Source organism: Octopus bimaculoides, chromosome 4 (assembly GCF_046866305.1).
Source record: "Octopus bimaculoides isolate indiv1 chromosome 4, ASM4686630v1, whole genome shotgun sequence".
NCBI classification, from domain to species: domain Eukaryota; kingdom Metazoa; phylum Mollusca; class Cephalopoda; order Octopoda; family Octopodidae; genus Octopus; species Octopus bimaculoides.
In genome coordinates, this window is record NC_142931.1 from 118,564,877 (window position 1) to 118,577,376 (window position 12,500).

Below are 12,500 nucleotides of genomic sequence, written 5' to 3' on the forward strand. Positions count from 1 at the left end.
AACATCCTTAAACAAACCTCATTCAGGGACCTTTTGAACGGGATGGGCTATTCGACCTCAAGAAAATTCTAACTAGGCCCCACCTGCGAGGTCATGCGCTGTTTATCTTGATATGAGATCACCATGTCGCGCACATATGGTCGTGATGCATGTGCCTGGTGTACCCTTATCAGATGGGTAGTCATGATGGGTATAATGGGCTTCGTATATTTGTACCCCTGTGTCACTTTGATGACATGCACTGCTCTCTCACTCAATGATAATAATAATAATGATAATAATAATAATAATAATAATAATAATAATAATAATGTTGGTTTCAAATTTTGGCACAAAGCCAGCAATTTTAAGGATGTGGGCAAGTTGATTCCATTAATCCCAGTATTCAACTGGTACTTATTTCATTGACCCCTGAAGGATGAAAGGTAAAGTCGACCCCTGCAGAATTTGAACTTCAGAATGTAGAGATGGATGAAATGCCACTAAGTGTTTTGCCTGGTAATGCTACCAATTCTGCCAGCTCACTGCTTTTATAATAATAGTAACAATAACAATAATAATAATCTTTTCTTGGAGTTAGATCTTAAAGTACATATAAAGTATATAAATGTTGGGTTGACAAACCCTTTAGGATAGAAAAAAAATTAGGTAACATTCAATATTTTCAGTCCAAAAGGATTTTTCAACCCAATATTTACATGCTATTATTTAAAGCTTTATGTGCTTTGAGATCCAATTCCAAGAAAGAATTATTCCATACTCTCTTGAAAGTTAATAAATTCTTATGTCAACAACATAACAACAACAATAATAATAATGATAATAATAATAATAATGATAATAATAATAATAATAATAATAATAATCCTTTTTATTATAGGCACAAACCCTGAAATTTTGGAGTAGGGGACTAGTTGATTACATCAACCCCAGTTGCTTACATCAACTGGTACTTATTTTATCGACCTCGAAAGGATGAAAGGCAAAGTCGACCTCAGTGGAATTTGAACTCAGAATGTAAGAACAGACAAAATGCCACTAAGCATTTCAGTTAACATGTTTACGATTCTGCAGCTCGCCACCAATATTAATAACGATAATTGTAATAATTAGCAATAACAATAATAATAATATTAATAACAATATAACTTTATGCTTCAAGAAAGAAAAGAAAAGGTGTGTCGAGAACAATGTGTTGTAATAATATTCATTACTTTTCCAACAAACAATACTAACAAAAATAAGCAAATAAAAAAAAAACCAACAAAAACAACAAAAAAAAAACATAGTTCCAACTGGGAATTTGAAACCAGCTCACAGATTTAATTGGCACAGAATTTGTCCCTGCACCATGGTAATGCTGCCACAGCCATCTTCATCATCATCATCATCACCATTGCGGTCATCATCATTTTCCTCCTCCTCCTCATCATCATCATCATATCACAACAACAACAATATTAAATAGTCAATTTTCCTCCTATTTAATAAATTGTTCTATGTTATAAAAACCGTACATCATATTTACAAATATCACATATTATTTTCATGCATTAAATTTTATCTTCATATATATATATATATATATATATATATATATATATATATATATATATATATATATATATATATACATATATATATCAAATACAACCTGTTGGTTTGCTTAATGCAGGATTATTTTTCTTTCTTTTTTAGCTTGCTTACTTATGTTTTTTTGTTTTTAGATCTGGTCTTCATTTGTTTGGTGTTTTATTTTTCTTTTAAATTCCGATTTTTGTTCTTTTGCTTTTTTTTTTTTTGCTTTGTTTTTTAGAATTTTTCGTGATAACTAAATTGTTAAGGAGTTATAGATTTTTTGCTGTAATGCAGAAAAACGAATTGTGTTCATGGATTTCTTGAGCTTGCAGATGTGCAATGTTCCAAGAGGAATCTGAAACATACAGAAAAAAAAAAAGAATAGAATGAGCACAGATTAGATGGAAGAAGAAGAAGAAGAAGAAGAAGAAGAAGAAGAAGAAGAAGAAGAAGAAGAAGAAGAAGAAGAAGAAGAAGAAGAAGAAGAAGAAGAAGAAGAAGAAGAAGAAGAAGAAGAAGAAGAAGAAGAAGAAGAAGAAGAAGAAGAAGAAGAAGAAGAAGAAGAAGAAGAAGAAGAAGAAGAGTAAAGTAATATAGTAAGTTTCAGTAAAGTATAACGGATTTGAATGGAGGGAAAAAAAAACCTCACCCTTTCCTGCCTCTCAGAAGGAAAAATTAATTTAATACAGTGTAACAAGTATATCAATAAAAAGGAGTGAGATGTCCAGTTGAGTAAGGGGAGATAATCCTTAAATACATACAGTTACACACATATATATACATATATATTGTCAGTGAATCATAAATCCAGAAAAAAAAAATGCACTCTAAGTTATAGAGCAGTAAAGTATATAGATAAAGATGGACATGGCCGGTCTATGGGGTTACCTTGAGTTTCATGTCCATAAAGAGTGTAGCTTTACAGCATTTCTTGAGGCCCTAGGCCTATGGCTTCTAATAATAATAATAATAATAATAATAATAATAATAATAATAATAATAATAATAACAATAATAATAATAATAATAACAATAATAATAATAACTCGAATGTGGAATCTAAAAACAGAAACAATTCCTATTATAGTAGGTGCCTTAGGTATAATAAAAAAATATTCAGACAAATACATAACAAAAACACCAGGACTTACAAATATATATAACATACAGAAAATTGCACTACTGGGCACTGCACACATCCTACGCAAAACACTTTCAATACAGTAACCATAAGAGCATCACAGCAAACCACAGCACATACCCAAGGCACACAGAGCGGTAGTGAAGTGAAAGCACATTTAAAAATAAAACTACTGAATAATAATAACAATAATAATAATAATAATAATAATAATAATAATAATAACAGTAGTTTCAAATGTTGGCATAAGGCCAGCAATTTTGGGAGAAGGGTTAAGTTGATTACATCAACTCCAGTGTTCAACTAGTTCTTATTTTATTGACTTTGAAAGGCTGAAAAGCAAAGTCTACCTCGGCAGGATTTGAACTCAGAACATAAAGGTGGATGAAATGCCGCTAAGCATTTTGTTTGGTGTGTTAATGTTTCAACCATCTCACTGCCCTAATAATTAATAATAATGATAATGATAATAATAATAATAACAATACTTTCTACTGTAGGCATAAGGCCTGAAACTTTGCGGGAGGGGATTAGCTGATTACATTGACCCAGTGCTCAACTGGTACTTATTTTATCAGCCCCGAAAGGATGAAGGGCAAAGTTGACCCCAGCGACATTTGGACTCAGAATGTAAAGGCACATAAAATACTGCTAAGTAATTTACCTGGCCTGCAATAATAATAATAATAATAATAATAATAATAATAATAATAATAAAAGTGATTGTAGGATCCTAGAGATCCTACAATCACTGGTACAATAGTTGCCATGAGATTCCACATTTTTTCAATTTCTATTAGCAAGTCTTTATATTTACTGATCTTGTCAAAATCAATATAGCGGTGAAAGAATTTGACAAGATCAGTAGATATAAAGACTTGCTGATAGACATTGAAAAAATGTGGCACCTCAAGGCGACTACCGTACCAGTGATTGTAGGATCTCTAGGAATGATAAAAAAAGTTACTGAAACCTATTTGAAAATGATACCAGGCTTACTATCCCTACAGGAAGTGCAAAAAATCGTGCTAACTGGAACGACTCATGTACTGAGAAGAGCATTATCGCTGTGAAAACAACATCCACGAACATTCACGAATTTATTTTTTACATATATATTTTACCTGTAAATTTGCATGTGTAAACTGGGAATGCATACAATGAGCTTCTCTGCCCTAAGTGTACGGAAAATACTTGGCAAGAAATGGAATAAAATTTGAAGAAAGAAGAAAAAAAGAACATAATAATAATAATAATAATAATGGTGGTGATGATGATGATAATAATAATACATTCCCTTACCAAACCAAGTTGATTTTGGCCCCCAAATTGAGGAGCATGTTATATACATAGCATATAATATATAAACTTTTATGATGTCTTTTAAACTAATTCTTGAAAACATTTTTGCATAAGGGGAAATTTAGCTGCTGGCTAAAAACAAGCACATGCAGTTAGACATGGTAGAGTATATGAACTGAATGTCTAGCAAAACTTTAGTTCGGTCAGCGTCCTCTGTTCTACTTTCAGAATTCAAATCTAATTGGGTTCAATAAAACATAACATGCGGGAGAGATGCCGTGAGGGTGGTGGTGGTGGGGGGGCATGTTGTCATTGATGTTGATTTTAGTAATCAGCTACACAACCTTCCCTTTCCACTCCAACATGTTCTGGGCTTTGTGACGACAACAAAAGAAAATCAATATTAAGAACGAAAGAAAAGAGAGAAAGAAAACAATGGCCTAACTAATCAATCAGCTTTACCACGAGATGAGAAATGATTTAATAAAGCAAACGGCTACACTATGCAGTTATGCAGTTTATATGCAGAGTAATTACACACGGGGATTCTGCTGATGCAGCTGTAGAAATATATAAGGGAAAATAAGGAAAATAAAAAAATAATTTATTCTGCTAAAACAAGCAATGCAAATCGGTGAATGAGAATGTTATTAGTAGAGAAGGGTACTAGGAGATACTGTTAATGACTATGTAACTAAGCTAATGAAACCACACAAAAAAATTTTTAATAAAAAAGGGAAAATAGAAGGGATAAAAGAAACAGGAACACGTAATGAAATATGGCAGAATGAATGTATTATCATAGTAAATGTCTACATACTAAATATTTACTAGTAGGCGCAGGAGTGGCTATGTGGTAAGTAGCTTGCTTACCAACTACATGGTTCCAGGTTCAGTCCCACTGCGTGGCACCTTGGGCAAGTGTCTTCTTTAAATTTTCCTTATACAGATCCAGTATAATGTTTGGTCTCTGTCCAACCATTGCCATAGTTTGCTGATACCTGTGTTCGTTAAGCAACAGAGGATATACAATGGGCAAGATTTTTTCTTCATGTTCACATTTTAAAAAATACATCTTAGTGGAAATTAAGGATAAACCACTAGACACACCATATTCCAGTGTTGGTTTATGAAATTTTTATATTTGTAAGGCACTGATTATATTTACTGAGAATTTAATTACCCCCATTCTGTTTCTCTCAGTCTTTTTTTTTAAATGTGCATGTTAATTCAAAAGCTGATTGTACGAAATGCAGTCACTAAACTGACTTGTTTTCACCAGCTTGATAAATGGTGAAATAAATTAATATTTTGGCTGGGAAACCCTGGGTAACTGTATTTCACACAGCTATTTGTGGTTTTTATTATAATATCTTTACTTTCTTAACTGATTGATTGCTATATTACTTGTTGAAGGCTGACCACTCAGAATGAGCACATAGAATATATATATATATATATATATATATATATATATATATATATATATATATATATATATATATATATATACATACATATATATAGATTCAGGTGAATATATATGTATTTATTTATTTTTCGCAGTATGAACGTGTGTACCGAAGCATTTAGCTGACCCCTGATTATAATTCATCATCATCATCGTTTAACGTCCGCTTTCCATGCTAGCATGGGTTGGACGATTTGACTGAGGACTGGTGAAACCGGATGGCAACACCAGGCTCCAGTCTGATTTGGCAGAGTTTCTACAGCTGGATGCCCTTCCTAACGCCAACCACTCAGAGAGTGTAGTGGGTGCTTTTACGTGTCACCCGCACGAAAACGGCCACGCTCGAAATGGTGTCTTTTATGTGCCACCCGCACAAGCCAGTCCAGGGGCACTGGCAACGATCTCGCTCGAAAATCCTACAGGAGCCAGTCAGGCGGTACTGGCAACGGCCACGCTCAAAATGGTGCATCTCATGTGCCAACCGCACAAGAACCAGTCCAGGGGCACTGGCAACGATCTTACTTGGCTTGCCGGGTCTTCTCACGCACAGCCCATTTCCAAAGGTCTCGGTCCGTAGTCATCGCCTCGGTGAGGCCCAATGTACGAAGGTCTTGCCTCACCACCTCAGCCCAGGTCTTCCTGGGCCTACCTCTTCCACGGGTTCCCTCAACTGTTAGGGTGTGGCACTTTTTCACGCAGCTATCCTCCTCCATTCTCACCACATGTCCATACCAGCGCAATCGTCTCTCTTGCACGCCACAACTGATGCTTCTAATGTTCAGCTTTTCTCTCAAGATACTTACACTCTGACGGGTATTCACATTGACATTACACATCCAACGGAGCATACTGGCTTCATTCCTTGCGAGCTTACGTATGTCCTCAGCAGTTACAGCCCATGTTTCACTGCCATGTAGCATGGTTGTTCGTACGCATGCGTCATACAGTCTGCCTTTTACTCTGAGTGAGAGTCCCTTTGTCGCCAGCAGGGGTAAGAGCTCTCTAAACTTTGCCCAGGCTATTCTTATTCTAGCAGCTACACTTTCAGCGCACCCACCCCCACTACTAACTTGGTCGCCCAGATAGCGGAAGCTATCGACTACCTCTAGTTTTTCACCCTGGAATAATTATGTTTATAATTATGTTTATAATTATAGAATATTTGTGTGTGTATATATATATATATATATATATATATATGAAACAAATGTGAGACCCATATATGAAACAGATTCCTCTGAACAAACATGTAAAAATATGTGCAACAAACAACACCCTGAAATTCTCAGGATTCCCCCTTTATCTTGGTTCTGATAAGTCTACAGATAAAACACAGATAAATAAAGAAAATATGTTTATCAAACAGTATGAACTACAGCTTAATTGTACTAAATTGTACAATTTAATTACAACATATTGTAATGGGTCACAAACTAAAACTTGAAACCATAATATGTTTCGAAATCAGTCTTGATTGTTATTCTTTTATTCTTTCACTTGTTTTAATCATTTGACTGTGGCCATGCTGGAGCACTACCTTAAAGGGATTTTAGCCAAAGAAATCAACCCTAGGATTATTATTTGTAATCCTAGTACATATTTTATCGGACAGAACTTATGGGATGACCTGATATATATAATTGTCATTCAGCTGGTAACCCAGGTTTGTTTTCTCTTGAATTATCCATTGTTTTAATATATTTCGAAACACACGCACACATGACTATACATTTGAATGTATAGTGTGTGTGTGTGTGTGTGTGTGTGTGTGCGTGTGTGTGTGTGTGTGTGTGTGTGCATGTGCATGTGTGTGTGGAGGTAATTCAGCATATTCTTACTACAGGCATACTCTAATGTAGTTTCCCTAACATTGTACAGCTCTTCAAAAGTTCCATTCTTCTGCTGTTCATTTTATCTTGTTCTCAATAACTCCCAGCCACAAGGCCATATTTATCCCAACGTATATTTTAACAACAATGGAAGAAGACAATTCAATTATTCACCTAGGTCATTTCCTCCCTTTATTTTGCATGTTTTGTTTCCTCACTTTCATTTTTTTCATGCCTTTGTTTTATGTTTTTGTTCCTGGTCTATACTATGCTACCGGAATAAATGAGTTGTCAATTAACGATGTATTATGAATTGATTAGCCAATAGTCAATAAAAGATCATTGGGTAATAAATAGACAGCATTCATTTTAAAAGATAAATCATTGTCAAACTAAGAGAATACAGGTTACATTTAGACATTAATCTGTGCAGGTAAAGTTGCTTCTTAGACAAGAACACTGTTTTTACACAAAAGGACTAAGAAGTTTAATGTAGTGATTTCTTTTTTTAAGCAAAAGTGTATTCATCATCATCATCATTTAATGTCTGCTTTCCATGTTAACATGGGCTAGACGGTTTGATTGGGACTGGTAAGCTGGAGAGTTGCACTAGGTTCCAGTCTGATTTGGCATGGTTTCTATGGCTGGATGCCCTTCTTAACACCAACCACTCCAAGAGTGTAATGGGTGCTTTTTACGTGCTACCAGCATGGGTGTCATTTACAGGACACTGGCGATGGCCCTGACTACAATTTCACTTGGTTTGGCAAGTCTTCTCAAGCACAGTATTGCTATGATGCCCCACCACTACTTCTGCTTGTGATCAGAGATGCACATGTCATCGGCCATCAAGGGACATGCTCAAATGGTAATGGTCAAATAACTCACAAGCTAATCTGTGATATTGAGCAGAGTATTTACACCAAGACAAAACATGTACATGATAACACTTCCAATCAGTTAACATCAGAAGTCATGACAGCCAATACCTGGTATTGCATCTGGGTATTTATTATTATTATTATTATTATTATTATCATATTCATTAGCATCTTCTTTCAATTGTGTTTCCATTTCTTGCTGAGTGCTTTCCTGACACCCAGGGCAGAGAAACATACTGCATAAATTGGTAGGCCATTAAAATAAACACACCAGATTGTTCATTTACAAAGTCATGTGATAGAGAAAAAGGGGAAGACTATCCTTATTATTATTATTATTATTATTATTGAGTGAGAGAGCAGGGCATGCCATCAAAGTGACACTGGGGTAAAATATACGAAGCCCATTATACCCATCATGTCTGATAAGGGTACACCAGGCACATGCATCACAACCATATGTGTGCAACATGGTGATCTCATATCAAGATAAACAGCGCATGACCTCGTAGGTGGGGCCTAGTTAGAATTTTCTTCAGGTCGAGTAGCCCATCCTGCTCAAAAGGTCCCTGAATAAGGTTTGTTTAAGGATGTTGAGCAAAACACTCATGTTTCCAAAGGTGAATTATTCAAACCCCAAAGAATTCCTCCCAACACATGGCTATGATGCTCCACCACTACTTCTGCTCATGATCAGAGATGCACATATCGTCAGCCACCAAGAGACATGCTCAACTGGTTAAGGTCAAACAACTGACAAGCAAATCTGTGGTATTGAGCAGAATATTTGCTTCTTCTTCTTCTTCTTCTTCTTCTTATTATTATTATTATTCTGTTGCTAAGTAATAGTGGCTATATTTCACTGACTTGAAACGAGTAAATTATCAGCAATTTGTTTCATTGAAATTGGGTTAGACAAAAGGCAAATTCAGCTTCAATAGTTATTGTTATGCATCTAGTCTGATGAAGTGAGGTACTTAATGTGTCACTACAGAGTTAATTATTCTTTAATACAAAGTAACTGGTCAAGAATTGATCAAGACATTAAGAAAAAAAACAAAACAACCAGAACAAAATGATGATAATGATCATTATCTTAATCAAAATGTAAAATTATTGATTCATAGAGACACCATTCAAGACTTTGTTTTGACATAAATGTGTCTAAGACAGCTAAGATTCAAGTAATACTCGTGACAAAATTTGAAGACCTGCAAAGCAGTAATAGCCACTGCTTTTATAATGCCGCTGCTGCTGTGTACACTGGTTAGTTGTCTCTACCATTTGGTGCTTGTTTGCAATGCAGCAGACTCAAGCATTTAAAAAATTAAATATCATAGCCATAGATATATAGTGCTGGTGGCCAGGCATAGACTGTCTATATTTTGACAGGATAATCCATGAGAGTATCAACTATCACCGCATCTCCAGTCAAATGACAACATAACCAGATTAATATCAGTTTTCAAATCATTGAGAAATCAGTGAGATGACTGAAATTGTAGAGTATCAAGTTAGTGTTTTACAGTATTGAGTTGTATTTCTTACATACCCTGCAGTGCTCGAGTTTAGTGTTTCTCAACCATTTTTTACTTATGGACACCTTTGATTCCTCTCTGTCTCTCTCTCTGGGTAATCTTGTACTTCCTCTACAGGAAGACACCTGTTCCTGTCTCTCTGTCTCACTATAACCTTTCAACATCACTTCTTTCACACATCAGTGCCGCCGAACTGGCTCTTGTGCAGGTGGCACATAAAATACACCATTTTGAGCGTGGCCGTTGCCAGTACCGCCTGACTGGCCTTCGTGCCGGTGGCACGTAAAAAGCACCCACTACACTCTCTGAGTGGTTGGCGTTAGGAAGGGCATCCAGCTGTAGAAACTCTGCCAAATCAGATTGGAGCCTGGTGTAGCCATCTGGTTTCACCAGTCCTCAGTCAAATCGTCCAACCCATGCTAGCATGGAAAGTGGACGTTAAACGATGATGATGATGATGGTCAGACTGTGGCTATGCTGAGGCACTGCTTTGAAGAATTTCTGGTCAAATGAATTGACCCCAGTACTTATTTTCTTAAGCCTGGTATTTATTCTATCGATCTCTCTGGCCAAACTGCTAAATTATGGGGACATAAACACACCAGCACTGCTTGTCAAGTGGTGGTGAGAAACTAACACACACACACACATACACATGCATACACACAAAGTGCTTCTTTCAGTTTTCATCTACCAAATCCACTCACAAATCTTCGTTCAGTCCAAAGCTATTATAGTAGATGACACTTGCCCAAGGTGCTGTGAGGTGGGACTAAACCCAGAACCATGTTGTTGGGAAGCAAACTTTTTACCACACAGCCACAATCCAAATTTCAAAACTGGATTGCTAAGTAAGAATTAAGAGAAGCATTAATTCTTGCATTAGTTTCAAGCTTCAGATAAGCAACGAAAAACCAATGTGAATTTTCCTTATTTATTGTTTACACTACAGAGCCTCTAACGTGTAAACAAAGTGCTAGAGTTACATAATATATGCAAAAGATTAAAATTTAAAAACCTAAATAATATGATAACGATTGTGAATAAATTCTAGGTTTCGACTGTGGATTACTAAGGAAGAATCAATAGAAGTGTTCAAGTTTACATTAGCTTCAAGCTTTGAATATACAAAGAAAGAGAAAAATAAGAACCTGTGTTACTTATCTCTTTAGTAATTGTTAGACTTACATAATATTATTGCAACTAGGCTGCATACTTGGCTGTTTCAACAAGAATCTATGTAAAACTAATGACTTCTTAGGTTGACTTGAAATTTTAGCCTTAAACCAAGGTTTAGTCACAGTTTTAAGCACAAAGTCAGCTTTTATCTAATAGATTTTTTGACCTTGGGTAGCAATGGTTATTTCCTATTTGCTTACCCCTAGATAGTATGACAAATGGCTAACATATCCTTCAAACTTTCCATTTATAACATTTATTCAAACCACAAGGAATCCCACTCAACACATGGCTATGTCGCTCCCCCACTACTCCTGTTTATGATCAGAGATGCACATAGTGTCAGCTACCAAGGGACATACTCAAGTGGTTAAGGTTAAGCAACTGACAAGCAAATCTGTGGTATTGAGCAGAATATTTGCTATTACGATATTTCTGCTTCAACAACTCAATGCTGGATCTGTCTGAAATGTAATGGAAAATAAGTCAGTTTCAAAACACTGATGTCCTGGTCTCAAAAGCAATGTTTAAAGGGAATAGTAATCATTTCCTTTGATTTCTAGATAGAAGCAAATATGAAATAACACTTACTGACCAAAGAGAAAAAATAGAAAAAATTGTTACACAATGTAATCAAAGGTATTCCAACTTTCCAGTCCATTTACAAATCAAGGATAACATTATCCAAAGTGTTCCTTTTCTATCAATGTCAAGATTTGATTTGCTGGAAACTTAGCAATTATTTCTAGGAGATGGTATTACTGTGTAATGGCTTCCTAAATTGCTCTGGTTATTGTTATTTAACCCCAGGCAAGTCCTGAGCTCTGACCAAGCAAACCTATTTATACCAGAACAGCGAAATAGGTGCAGGCATGGCTGTGTGATAAGAAGTTTGCTTCCCGACCACATGGTTTAGGATTCAGTCCCACTGTGTGGAACCTTGGGCAAGTATCTTCTATAACAGTCTCAGACCAATCAAAGCCTTTGAGTGGATTTGATAGATGGAAACCAAAAGAATCCTATCATAAATGTGTATATAAATGATGGTTTTTTTTTCCTTTTGAGGTTTTTTTCATGCTAGCTACTTGATAAATTCTTGTAAAAGATTTTATCCTATTATTGAATTAATTAAGTATATATATATAGATCATCATCATCATTGTTAAACTTCCACCTTCTTCCATGTTGGTATGGGTTAAACTATATATATATATATATATACATATACACATAGGGTAAAGAACCCTTCTGAGGTACAAGTTTGGGCAAGGTTGTTTTTGGAAGACCAGTGGTCGCCCATGCATTCCGGCCTCCGCTCTCCATGCCACCGATGTTATCCATGGGAAAAGCAAAGGCTGATACAGCTTGGCACCAATGATGTCGCAACTCATTTCTACAGCCAAGTGAACTGGAGTGACATGAAACAAAGTGTCTTGCTCAAGAACCCGGTCCAAGAATCAAGCCCACTACCTCATGATTGTGACACACGCACACACATACACACATACAACATTACCAAGCCCACCAATCACCCAGTTGCCATCAGTCCAATGCCCTAACCACTGAGCCATGCACTTTCAC

General features: G+C 35.8%; 1 protein-coding gene across 8 annotated transcripts in view; it reads right to left on the reverse strand.

The window, feature by feature from the left end:
* Positions 1 to 1,707: 1,707 nt before the first annotated feature.
* The window catches only part of LOC106881662 (uncharacterized), a 130,011-nt gene continuing 119,218 nt past the window's right edge, over positions 1,708 to 12,500 (reverse strand). For 7 of the 8 annotated variants that reach the window (XR_016241655.1, XR_016241652.1, XR_016241653.1 and 4 more), the window contains one exon: positions 1,708 to 1,933. The gene's annotated coding sequence lies outside the window, so the exon portion shown is untranslated. Of the gene's footprint in view, positions 1,934 to 4,894; positions 5,023 to 12,500 lie in introns of all 8 variants that reach the window. The other variant, XR_016241654.1, reaches the window with a different exon arrangement.